Below are 11997 nucleotides of genomic sequence, written 5' to 3'. Positions count from 1 at the left end.
ATGGACAGAGGCTGCTTTCCGGTGTGTTCCGGAAACATTAACTTGCTTGACAATGCTACAGATCGTGTACCTGTGTTACAGGCAATATGCTTTGTGGACTTCACCGGACAGAGGCTGCTTTCCGGTGTGTTCCGGAAACATTAACTTGCTTGACCATGCTACAGATCGTGTAACTGTGTTACAGACAATATGCTTTGTGGACTTCACCGGACAGAGGCTGCTTTACGGTGTGTTCCTGAAACATTAACTTGCTTGACCATGCTACAGATCGTGTAACTGTGTTACAGGCAATATGCTTTGTGGACTTCACCGGACAGAGGCTGCTTTCCGGTGTGTTCCGGAAACATTAACTTGCTTGACCATGCTACAGATCGTGTAACTGTGTTACAGGCAATATGCTTTGTGGACTTCACCGGACAGAGGCTGCTTTCCGGTGTGTTCCGGAAACATTAACTTGCTTGACCATGCTACAGATCGTGTAACTGTGTTACAGGCAATATGCTTTGTGGACTTCACCGGACAGAGGCTGCTTTCCGGTGTGTTCCGGAAACATTAACTTGCTTGACCATGCTACAGATCGTGTAACTGTGTTACAGGCAATGTGCTTTGTGGATTTCACCGGTCAGAGGCTGCTTTCCGGTGTGTTCCGGAAACATTAACTTGCTTGACCATGCTACAGATCGTGTAACTGTGTTACAGGCAATATGCTTTGTGGACTTCACCGGACAGAGGCTGCTTTCCGGTGTGTTCCGGAAACATTAACTTGCTTGACCATGCTACAGATCGTGTAACTGTGTTACAGACAATATGCTTTGTGGACTTCACCGGACAGAGGCTGCTTTCCGGTGTGTTCCGGAAACATTAACTTGCTTGACCATGCTACAGATCGTGTAACTGTGTTACAGGCAATGTGCTTTGTGGACTTCAATGGACAGAGGCTGCTTTCCGGTGTGTTCCGGAAACATTAACTTGCTTGACAATGCTACAGATCGTGTACCTGTGTTACAGGCAATATGCTTTGTGGACTTCACCGGACAGAGGCTGCTTTCCGGTGTGTTCCGGAAACATTAACTTGCTTGACCATGCTACAGATCGTGTAACTGTGTTACAGACAATATGCTTTGTGGACTTCACCGGACAGAGGCTGCTTTACGGTGTGTTCCTGAAACATTAACTTGCTTGACCATGCTACAGATCGTGTAACTGTGTTACAGGCAATATGCTTTGTGGACTTCACCGGACAGAGGCTGCTTTCCGGTGTGTTCCGGAAACATTAACTTGCTTGACCATGCTACAGATCGTGTAACTGTGTTACAGGCAATATGCTTTGTGGACTTCACCGGACAGAGGCTGCTTTCCGGTGTGTTCCGGAAACATTAACTTGCTTGACCATGCTACAGATCGTGTAACTGTGTTACAGGCAATATGCTTTGTGGACTTCACCGGACAGAGGCTGCTTTCCGGTGTGTTCCGGAAACATTAACTTGCTTGACCATGCTACAGATCGTGTAACTGTGTTACAGGCAATGTGCTTTGTGGACTTCACCGGACAGAGGCTGCTTTCCGGTGTGTTCCGGAAACATTAACTTGCTTGACCATGCTACAGATCGTGTAACTGTGTTACAGACAATATGCTTTGTGGACTTCACCGGACAGAGGCTGCTTTCCGGTGTGTTCCAAAAACATTAACTTGCTTGACCATGCTACAGATCGTGTAACTGTGTTACAGGCAATATGCTTTGTTGACTTCACCGGACAGAGGCTGCTATCCGGTGTGTTCCGGAAACATTAACTTGCTTGACCATGCTACAGATCGTGTAACTGTGTTACAGGCAATATGCTTTGTGGACTTCACCCGACAGAGGCTGCTTTCCGGTGTGTTCCGGAAACATTAACTTGCTTGACCATGCTACAGATCGTGTAACTGTGTTACAGGCAATATGCTTTGTGGACTTCACCGGACAGAGGCTGCTTTCCGGTGTGTTCCGGAAACATTAACTTGCTTGACCATGCTACAGATCGTGTAACTGTGTTACAGGCAATATGCTTTGTGGACTTCACCGGACAGAGGCTTCTTTCCGGTATGTTCCGGAAACATTAACTTGCTTGACCATGCTACAGATCGTGTAACTGTGTTACAGGCAATATGCTTTGTGGACTTCACCGGTCCGAGGCTGCTTTCCGGTGTGTTCCGGAAACATTAACTTGCTTGACCATGCTACAGATCGTGTAACTGTGTTACAGGCAATATGCTTTGTGGACTTCACCGGTCAGAGGCTGCTTTCCGGTGTGTTCCGGAAACATTAACTTGCTTGACCATGCTACAAATTGTGTAACAGTGTTTCAGGCAATATGCTTTGTGGACTTCACCGGACAGAGGCTGCTTTCCGGTGTGTTCTGGAAACATTAACTTGCTTGACCATGCTACAGATCGTGTAACTGTGTTACAGGCAATGTGCTTTGTGGACTTCACCGGACAGAGGCTGCTTTCCGGTGTGTTCCGGAAACATTAACTTGCTTGACCATGCTACAGATCGTGTAACTGTGTTACAGGCAATATGCTTTGTGGACTTCACCGGACAGATGCTGCTTTCCGGTGTGTTCCGGAAACATTAACTTGCTTGACCATGCTACAGATCGTGTAACTGTGTTATAGGCAATATATTTTGTGGACTTCAACGGACAGAGGCTGCTTTCCGGTGTGTTCCGGAAACATTAACTTGCTTGACCATGCTACAGATCGTGTAACTGTGTTACAGGCAATGTGCTTTGTGGACTTCAATGGACAGAGGCTGCTTTCCGGTGTGTTCCGGAAACATTAACTTGCTTGACAATGCTACAGATCGTGTAACTGTGTTACAGGCAATATGCTTTGTGGACTTCACCGGACAGAGGCTGCTTTCCGGTGTGTTCCGGAAACATTAACTTGCTTGACCATGCTACAGATCGTGTAACTGTGTTACAGACAATATGCTTTGTGGACTTCACCGGACAGAGGCTGCTTTACGGTGTGTTCCTGAAACATTAACTTGCTTGACCATGCTACAGATCGTGTAACTGTGTTACAGGCAATATGCTTTGTGGACTTCACCGGACAGAGGCTGCTTTCCGGTGTGTTCCGGAAACATTAACTTGCTTGACCATGCTACAGATCGTGTAACTGTGTTACAGGCAATATGCTTTGTGGACTTCACCGGACAGAGGCTGCTTTCCGGTGTGTTCCGGAAACATTAACTTGCTTGACCATGCTACAAATCGTGTAACTGTGTTACAGGCAATATGCTTTGTGGACTTCACCGGACAGAGGCTGCTTTCCGGTGTGTTCCGGAAACATTAACTTGCTTGACCATGCTACAGATCGTGTAACTGTGTTACAGGCAATGTGCTTTGTGGACTTCACCGGACAGAGGCTGCTTTCCGGTGTGTTCCGGAAACATTAACTTGCTTGACCATGCTACAGATCGTGTAACTGTGTTACAGACAATATGCTTTGTGGACTTCACCGGACAGAGGCTGCTTTCCGGTGTGTTCCAAAAACATTAACTTGCTTGACCATGCTACAGATCGTGTAACTGTGTTACAGGCAATATGCTTTGTGGACTTCACCGGACAGAGGCTGCTTTCCGGTGTGTTCCGGAAACATTAACTTGCTTGACCATGCTACAAATCGTGTAACTGTGTTACAGGCAATATGCTTTGTGGACTTCACCGGACAGAGGCTGCTTTCCGGTGTGTTCCGGAAACATTAACTTGCTTGACCATGCTACAGATCGTGTAACTGTGTTACAGGCAATGTGCTTTGTGGACTTCACCGGACAGAGGCTGCTTTCCGGTGTGTTCCGGAAACATTAACTTGCTTGACCATGCTACAGATCGTGTAACTGTGTTACAGACAATATGCTTTGTGGACTTCACCGGACAGAGGCTGCTTTCCGGTGTGTTCCAAAAACATTAACTTGCTTGACCATGCTACAGATCGTGTAACTGTGTTACAGGCAATATGCTTTGTTGACTTCACCGGACAGAGGCTGCTATCCGGTGTGTTCCGGAAACATTAACTTGCTTGACCATGCTACAGATCGTGTAACTGTGTTACAGGCAATATGCTTTGTGGACTTCACCCGACAGAGGCTGCTTTCCGGTGTGTTCCGGAAACATTAACTTGCTTGACCATGCTACAGATCGTGTAACTGTGTTACAGGCAATATGCTTTGTGGACTTCACCGGACAGAGGCTGCTTTCCGGTGTGTTCCGGAAACATTAACTTGCTTGACCATGCTACAGATCGTGTAACTGTGTTACAGGCAATGTGCTTTGTGGACTTCAATGGACAGAGGCTGCTTTCCGGTGTGTTCCGGAAACATTAACTTGCTTGACAATGCTACAGATCGTGTAACTGTGTTACAGGCAATATGCTTTGTGGACTTCACCGGACAGAGGCTGCTTTCCGGTGTGTTCCGGAAACATTAACTTGCTTGACCATGCTACAGATCGTGTAACTGTGTTACAGACAATATGCTTTGTGGACTTCACCGGACAGAGGCTGCTTTACGGTGTGTTCCTGAAACATTAACTTGCTTGACCATGCTACAGATCGTGTAACTGTGTTACAGGCAATATGCTTTGTGGACTTCACCGGACAGAGGCTGCTTTCCGGTGTGTTCCGGAAACATTAACTTGCTTGACCATGCTACAGATCGTGTAACTGTGTTACAGGCAATATGCTTTGTGGACTTCACCGGACAGAGGCTGCTTTCCGGTGTGTTCCGGAAACATTAACTTGCTTGACCATGCTACAAATCGTGTAACTGTGTTACAGGCAATATGCTTTGTGGACTTCACCGGACAGAGGCTGCTTTCCGGTGTGTTCCGGAAACATTAACTTGCTTGACCATGCTACAGATCGTGTAACTGTGTTACAGGCAATGTGCTTTGTGGACTTCACCGGACAGAGGCTGCTTTCCGGTGTGTTCCGGAAACATTAACTTGCTTGACCATGCTACAGATCGTGTAACTGTGTTACAGACAATATGCTTTGTGGACTTCACCGGACAGAGGCTGCTTTCCGGTGTGTTCCAAAAACATTAACTTGCTTGACCATGCTACAGATCGTGTAACTGTGTTACAGGCAATATGCTTTGTGGACTTCACCGGACAGAGGCTGCTTTCCGGTGTGTTCCGGAAACATTAACTTGCTTGACCATGCTACAAATCGTGTAACTGTGTTACAGGCAATATGCTTTGTGGACTTCACCGGACAGAGGCTGCTTTCCGGTGTGTTCCGGAAACATTAACTTGCTTGACCATGCTACAGATCGTGTAACTGTGTTACAGGCAATGTGCTTTGTGGACTTCACCGGACAGAGGCTGCTTTCCGGTGTGTTCCGGAAACATTAACTTGCTTGACCATGCTACAGATCGTGTAACTGTGTTACAGACAATATGCTTTGTGGACTTCACCGGACAGAGGCTGCTTTCCGGTGTGTTCCAAAAACATTAACTTGCTTGACCATGCTACAGATCGTGTAACTGTGTTACAGGCAATATGCTTTGTTGACTTCACCGGACAGAGGCTGCTATCCGGTGTGTTCCGGAAACATTAACTTGCTTGACCATGCTACAGATCGTGTAACTGTGTTACAGGCAATATGCTTTGTGGACTTCACCCGACAGAGGCTGCTTTCCGGTGTGTTCCGGAAACATTAACTTGCTTGACCATGCTACAGATCGTGTAACTGTGTTACAGGCAATATGCTTTGTGGACTTCACCGGACAGAGGCTGCTTTCCGGTGTGTTCCGGAAACATTAACTTGCTTGACCATGCTACAGATCGTGTAACTGTGTTACAGGCAATATGCTTTGTGGACTTCACCGGACAGAGGCTTCTTTCCGGTATGTTCCGGAAACATTAACTTGCTTGACCATGCTACAGATCGTGTAACTGTGTTACAGGCAATATGCTTTGTGGACTTCACCGGTCCGAGGCTGCTTTCCGGTGTGTTCCGGAAACATTAACTTGCTTGACCATGCTACAGATCGTGTAACTGTGTTACAGGCAATATGCTTTGTGGACTTCACCGGTCAGAGGCTGCTTTCCGGTGTGTTCCGGAAACATTAACTTGCTTGACCATGCTACAAATTGTGTAACAGTGTTTCAGGCAATATGCTTTGTGGACTTCACCGGACAGAGGCTGCTTTCCGGTGTGTTCTGGAAACATTAACTTGCTTGACCATGCTACAGATCGTGTAACTGTGTTACAGGCAATGTGCTTTGTGGACTTCACCGGACAGAGGCTGCTTTCCGGTGTTTTCCGGAAACATTAACTTGCTTGACCATGCTACAGATCGTGTAACTGTGTTACAGGCAATATGCTTTGTGGACTTCACCGGACAGATGCTGCTTTCCGGTGTGTTCCGGAAACATTAACTTGCTTGACCATGCTACAGATCGTGTAACTGTGTTACAGGCAATATATTTTGTGGACTTCAACGGACAGAGGCTGCTTTCCGGTGTGTTCCGGAAACATTAACTTGCTTGACCATGCTACAGATCGTGTAACTGTGTTACAGGCAATATGCTTTGTGGACTTCACCGGACAGAGGCTGCTTTCCGGTGTGTTCCGGAAACATTAACTTGCTTGACCATGCTACAGATCGTGTAACTGTGTTACAGGCAATATGCTTTGTGGACTTCACCGGACAGAGGCTGCTTTCCGGTGTGTTCCGGAAACATTAACTTGCTTGACCATGCTACAGATCGTGTAACTGTGTTACAGGCAATATGCTTTGTGGACTTCACCGGACAGAGGCTGCTTTCCGGTGTGTTCCGGAAACATTAACTTGCTTGACCATGCTACAGATCGTGTAACTGTGTTACAGGCAATATGCTTTGTGGACTTCACCGGACAGAGGCTGCTTTCCGGTGTGTTCCGGAAACATTAACTTGCTTGACCATGCTACAGATCGTGTAACTGTGTTACAGGCAATATGCTTTGTGGACTTCACCGGACAGAGGCTGCTTTCCGGTGTGTTCCGGAAACATTAACTTGCTTGACCATGCTACAGATCGTGTAACTGTGTTACAGGCAATATGCTTTGTGGACTTCACCGGACAGAGGCTGCTTTCCGGTGTGTTCCGGAAACATTAACTTGCTTGACCATGCTACAGATCGTGTAACTGTGTTACAGACAATATGCTTTGTGGACTTCACCGGACAGAGGCTGCTTTCCGGTGTGTTCCGAAAACATTAACTTGCTTGACCATGCTACAGATCGTGTAACTGTGTTACAGGCAATATGCTTTGTGGACTTCACCGGACAGAGGCTGCTTTCCGGTGTGTTCCGGAAACAATAACTTGCTTGACCATGCTACAGATCGTGTAACTGTGTTACAGGCAATATGCTTTGTGGACTTCACCGGACAGAGGCTGCTTTCCGGTGTGTTCCGGAAACATTAACTTGCTTGACCATGCTACAGATCGTGTAACTGTGTTACAGGCAATGTGCTTTGTGGATTTCACCGGTCAGAGGCTGCTTTCCGGTGTGTTCCGGAAACATTAACTTGCTTGACCATGCTACAGATCGTGTAACTGTGTTACAGGCAATATGCTTTGTGGACTTCACCGGACAGAGGCTGCTTTCCGGTGTGTTCCGGAAACATTAACTTGCTTGACCATGCTACAGATCGTGTAACTGTGTTACAGACAATATGCTTTGTGGACTTCACCGGACAGAGGCTGCTTTCCGGTGTGTTCCGGAAACATTAACTTGCTTGACCATGCTACAGATCGTGTAACTGTGTTACAGGCAATGTGCTTTGTGGACTTCAATGGACAGAGGCTGCTTTCCGGTGTGTTCCGGAAACATTAACTTGCTTGACAATGCTACAGATCGTGTACCTGTGTTACAGGCAATATGCTTTGTGGACTTCACCGGACAGAGGCTGCTTTCCGGTGTGTTCCGGAAACATTAACTTGCTTGACCATGCTACAGATCGTGTAACTGTGTTACAGACAATATGCTTTGTGGACTTCACCGGACAGAGGCTGCTTTACGGTGTGTTCCTGAAACATTAACTTGCTTGACCATGCTACAGATCGTGTAACTGTGTTACAGGCAATATGCTTTGTGGACTTCACCGGACAGAGGCTGCTTTCCGGTGTGTTCCGGAAACATTAACTTGCTTGACCATGCTACAGATCGTGTAACTGTGTTACAGGCAATATGCTTTGTGGACTTCACCGGACAGAGGCTGCTTTCCGGTGTGTTCCGGAAACATTAACTTGCTTGACCATGCTACAGATCGTGTAACTGTGTTACAGGCAATATGCTTTGTGGACTTCACCGGACAGAGGCTGCTTTCCGGTGTGTTCCGGAAACATTAACATGCTTGACCATGCTACAGATCGTGTAACTTTGTTACAGGCAATATATTTTGTGGACTTCAATGGACAGAGGCTGCTTTCCGGTGTGTTCCGGAAACATTAACTTGCTTGACAATGCTACAGATCGTGTAACTGTGTTACAGGCAATGTGCTTTGTGGACTTCACCGGACAGAGGCTGCTTTCCGGTGTGTTCCGGAAACATTAACTTGCTTGACCATGCTACAGATCGTGTAACTGTGTTACAAGCAATATGCTTTGTGGACTTCACCGGACAGAGGCTGCTTTCCGGTGTGTTCCGGAAACATTAACATGCTTGACCATGCTACAGATCGTGTAACTGTGTTACAGGCAATATATTTTGTGGACTTCAATGGACAGAGGCTGCTTTCCGGTGTGTTCCGGAAACATTAACTTGCTTGACAATGCTACAGATCGTGTACCTGTGTTACAGGCAATATGCTTTGTGGACTTCACCGGACAGAGGCTGCTTTCCGGTGTGTTCCGGAAACATTAACTTGCTTGACCATGCTACAGATCGCGTAACTGTGTTACAGGCAATATGCTTTGTGGACTTCACCGGTCAGAGGCTGCTTTCCGGTGTGTTCCGGAAACATTAACTTGCTTGGCCATGCTACAAATCGTGTAACAGTGTTACAGGCAATATGCTTTGTGGACTTCACCGGACAGAGGCTGCTTTCCGGTGTGTTCTGGAAACATTAACTTGCTTGACCATGCTACAGATCGTGTAACTGTGTTACAGGCAATGTGCTTTGTGGACTTCACCGGACAGAGGCTGCTTTCCGGTGTGTTCCGGAAACATTAACTTGCTTGACCATGCTACAGATCGTGTAACTGTGTTACAGGCAATATGCTTTGTGGACTTCACCGGACAGAGGCTGCTTTCCGGTGTGTTCCGGAAACATTAACTTGCTTGACCATGCTACAGATCGTGTACCTGTGTTACAGACAATATGCTTTGTGGACTTCACCGGACAGAGGCTGCTTTCCGGTGTGTTCCGGAAACATTAACTTGCTTGACAATGCTACAGATCGTGTACCTGTGTTACAGACAATATGCTTTGTGGACTTCACCGGACAGAGGCTGCTTTCCGGTGTGTTCCGGAAACATTAACTTGCTTGACCATGCTACAGATCGTGTAACTGTGTTACAGGCAATATGCTTTGTGGACTTCACCGGACAGAGGCTGCTTTCCGGTGTGTTCCGGAAACATTAACATGCTTGACCATGCTACAGATCGTGTAACTGTGTTACAGGCAATATATTTTGTGGACTTCAATGGACAGAGGCTGCTTTCCGGTGTGTTCCGGAAACATTAACTTGCTTGACAATGCTACAGATCGTGTACCTGTGTTACAGGCAATATGCTTTGTGGACTTCACCGGACAGAGGCTGCTTTCCGATGTGTTCCGGAAACATTAACTTGCTTGACCATGCTACAGATCGTGTAACTGTGTCACAGACAATATGCTTTGTGGACTTCACCGGACAGAGGCTGCTTTCCGGTGTGTTCCGGAAACATTAACTTGCTTGACCATGCTACAGATCGTGTAACTGTGTTACAGGCAATATGCTTTGTGGACTTCACCGGACAGAGGCTGCTTTCCGGTGTGTTCCGGAAACATTAACTTGCTTGACCATGCTACAGATCGTGTAACTGTGTTACAGGCAATATGCTTTGTGGACTTCACCGGACAGAGGCTGCTTTCCGGTGTGTTCCGGAAACATTAACTTGCTTGACCATGCTACAGATTGTGTAACTGTGTTACAGGCAATATGCTTTGTGGACTTCACCGGACAGAGGCTGCTTTCCGGTGTGTTCCGGAAACATTAACTTGCTTGACCATGCTACAAATCGTGTAACTGTGTTACAGGCAATATGCTTTGTGGACTTCACCGGACAGAGGCTGCTTTCCGGTGTGTTCCGGAAACATTAACTTGCTTGACCATGCTACAGATCATGTAACTGTTACAGGCAATGTGCTTTGTGGACTTCACCGGTCAGAGGCTGCTTTCCGGTGTGTTCCGGAAACATTAACTTGCTTGACCATGCTACAGATCGTGTAACTGTGTTACAGACAATATGCTTTGTGGACTTCACGGAATAGAGGCTGCTTTCCGGTGTGTTCCGGAAACATTAACTTGCTTGACCATGCTACAGATCGTGTAACTGTGTTACAGGCAATATGCTTTGTGGACTTCACCGGACAGAGGCTGCTTTCCGGTGTGTTCCGGAAACATTAACTTGCTTGACCATGCTACAGATCGTGTAACTGTGTTACAGGCAATATGCTTTGTGGACTTCACCGGACAGAGGCTGCTTTCCGGTGTGTTCCGGAAACATTAACTTGCTTGACCATGCTACAGATCGTGTAACTGTGTTACAGGCAATATGCTTTGTGGACTTCACCGGACAGAGGCTGCTTTCCGGTGTGTTCCGGAAACATTAACTTGCTTGACCATGCTACAGATCGTGTAACTGTGTTACAGGCAATATGCTTTGTGGACTTCACCGGACAGAGGCTGCTTTCCGGTGTGTTCCGGAAACATTAACTTGCTTGACCATGCTACAGATCGTGTAACTGTGTTACAGGCAATCTGCTTTGTGGACTTCACCGGACAGAGGCTGCTTTCCGGTGTGTTCCGGAAACATTAACTTGCTTGACCATGCTACAAATCGTGTAACTGTGTTACAGGCAATATGCTTTGTGGACTTCACCAGACAGAGGCTGCTTTCCGGTGTGTTCCGGAAACATTTACTTGCTTGACCATGCTACAGATCATGTAACTGTGTTACAGGCAATGTGCTTTGTGGACTTCACCGGTCAGAGGCTGCTTTCCGGTGTGTTCCGGAAACATTAACTTGCTTGACCATGCTACAGATCGTGTAACTGTGTTACAGGCAATATGCTTTGTGGACTTCACCGGAGAGAGGCTGCTTTCCAGTGTGTTCCGGAAACATTAACTTGCTTGACCATGCTACAGATCGTGTAACTGTGTTACAGGCAATATGCTTTGTAGACTTCACCGGACAGAGGCTGCTTTCCGGTGTGTTCCGGAAACATTAACTTGCTTGACCATGCTACAGATCGTGTAACTGTGTTACAGGCAATATGCTTTGTGGACTTCACCGGACAGAGGCTGCTTTCCGGTGTGTTCCGGAAACATTAACTTGCTTGACCATGCTACAAATCGTGTAACTGTGTTACAGGCAATATGCTTTGTGGACTTCACCGGACAGAGGCTGCTTTCCGGTGTGTTCCGGAAACATTAACTTGCTTGACCATGCTACAGATCGTGTAACTGTGTTACAGGCAATATGCTTTGTGGACTTCACCGGACAGAGGCTGCTTTCCGGTGTGTTCCGGAAACATTAACTTGCTTGACCATGCTACAAATCGTGTAACTGTGTTACAGGCAATATGCTTTGTGGACTTCACCGGACAGAGGCTGCTTTCCGGTGTGTTCCGGAAACATTAACTTGCTTGACCATGCTACAGATCGTGTAACTGTGTTACAGGCAATGTGCTTTGTGGACTTCACCGGTCAGAGGCTGCTTTCCGGTGTGTTCCGGAAACATTAACTTGCTTGAC

This window comes from Oncorhynchus mykiss, chromosome 28 (genome assembly GCF_013265735.2).
Source record: "Oncorhynchus mykiss isolate Arlee chromosome 28, USDA_OmykA_1.1, whole genome shotgun sequence".
Taxonomy (NCBI): Eukaryota; Metazoa; Chordata; class Actinopteri; order Salmoniformes; family Salmonidae; genus Oncorhynchus; species Oncorhynchus mykiss.
Note: the sequence above shows the minus strand (reverse complement) of the source record.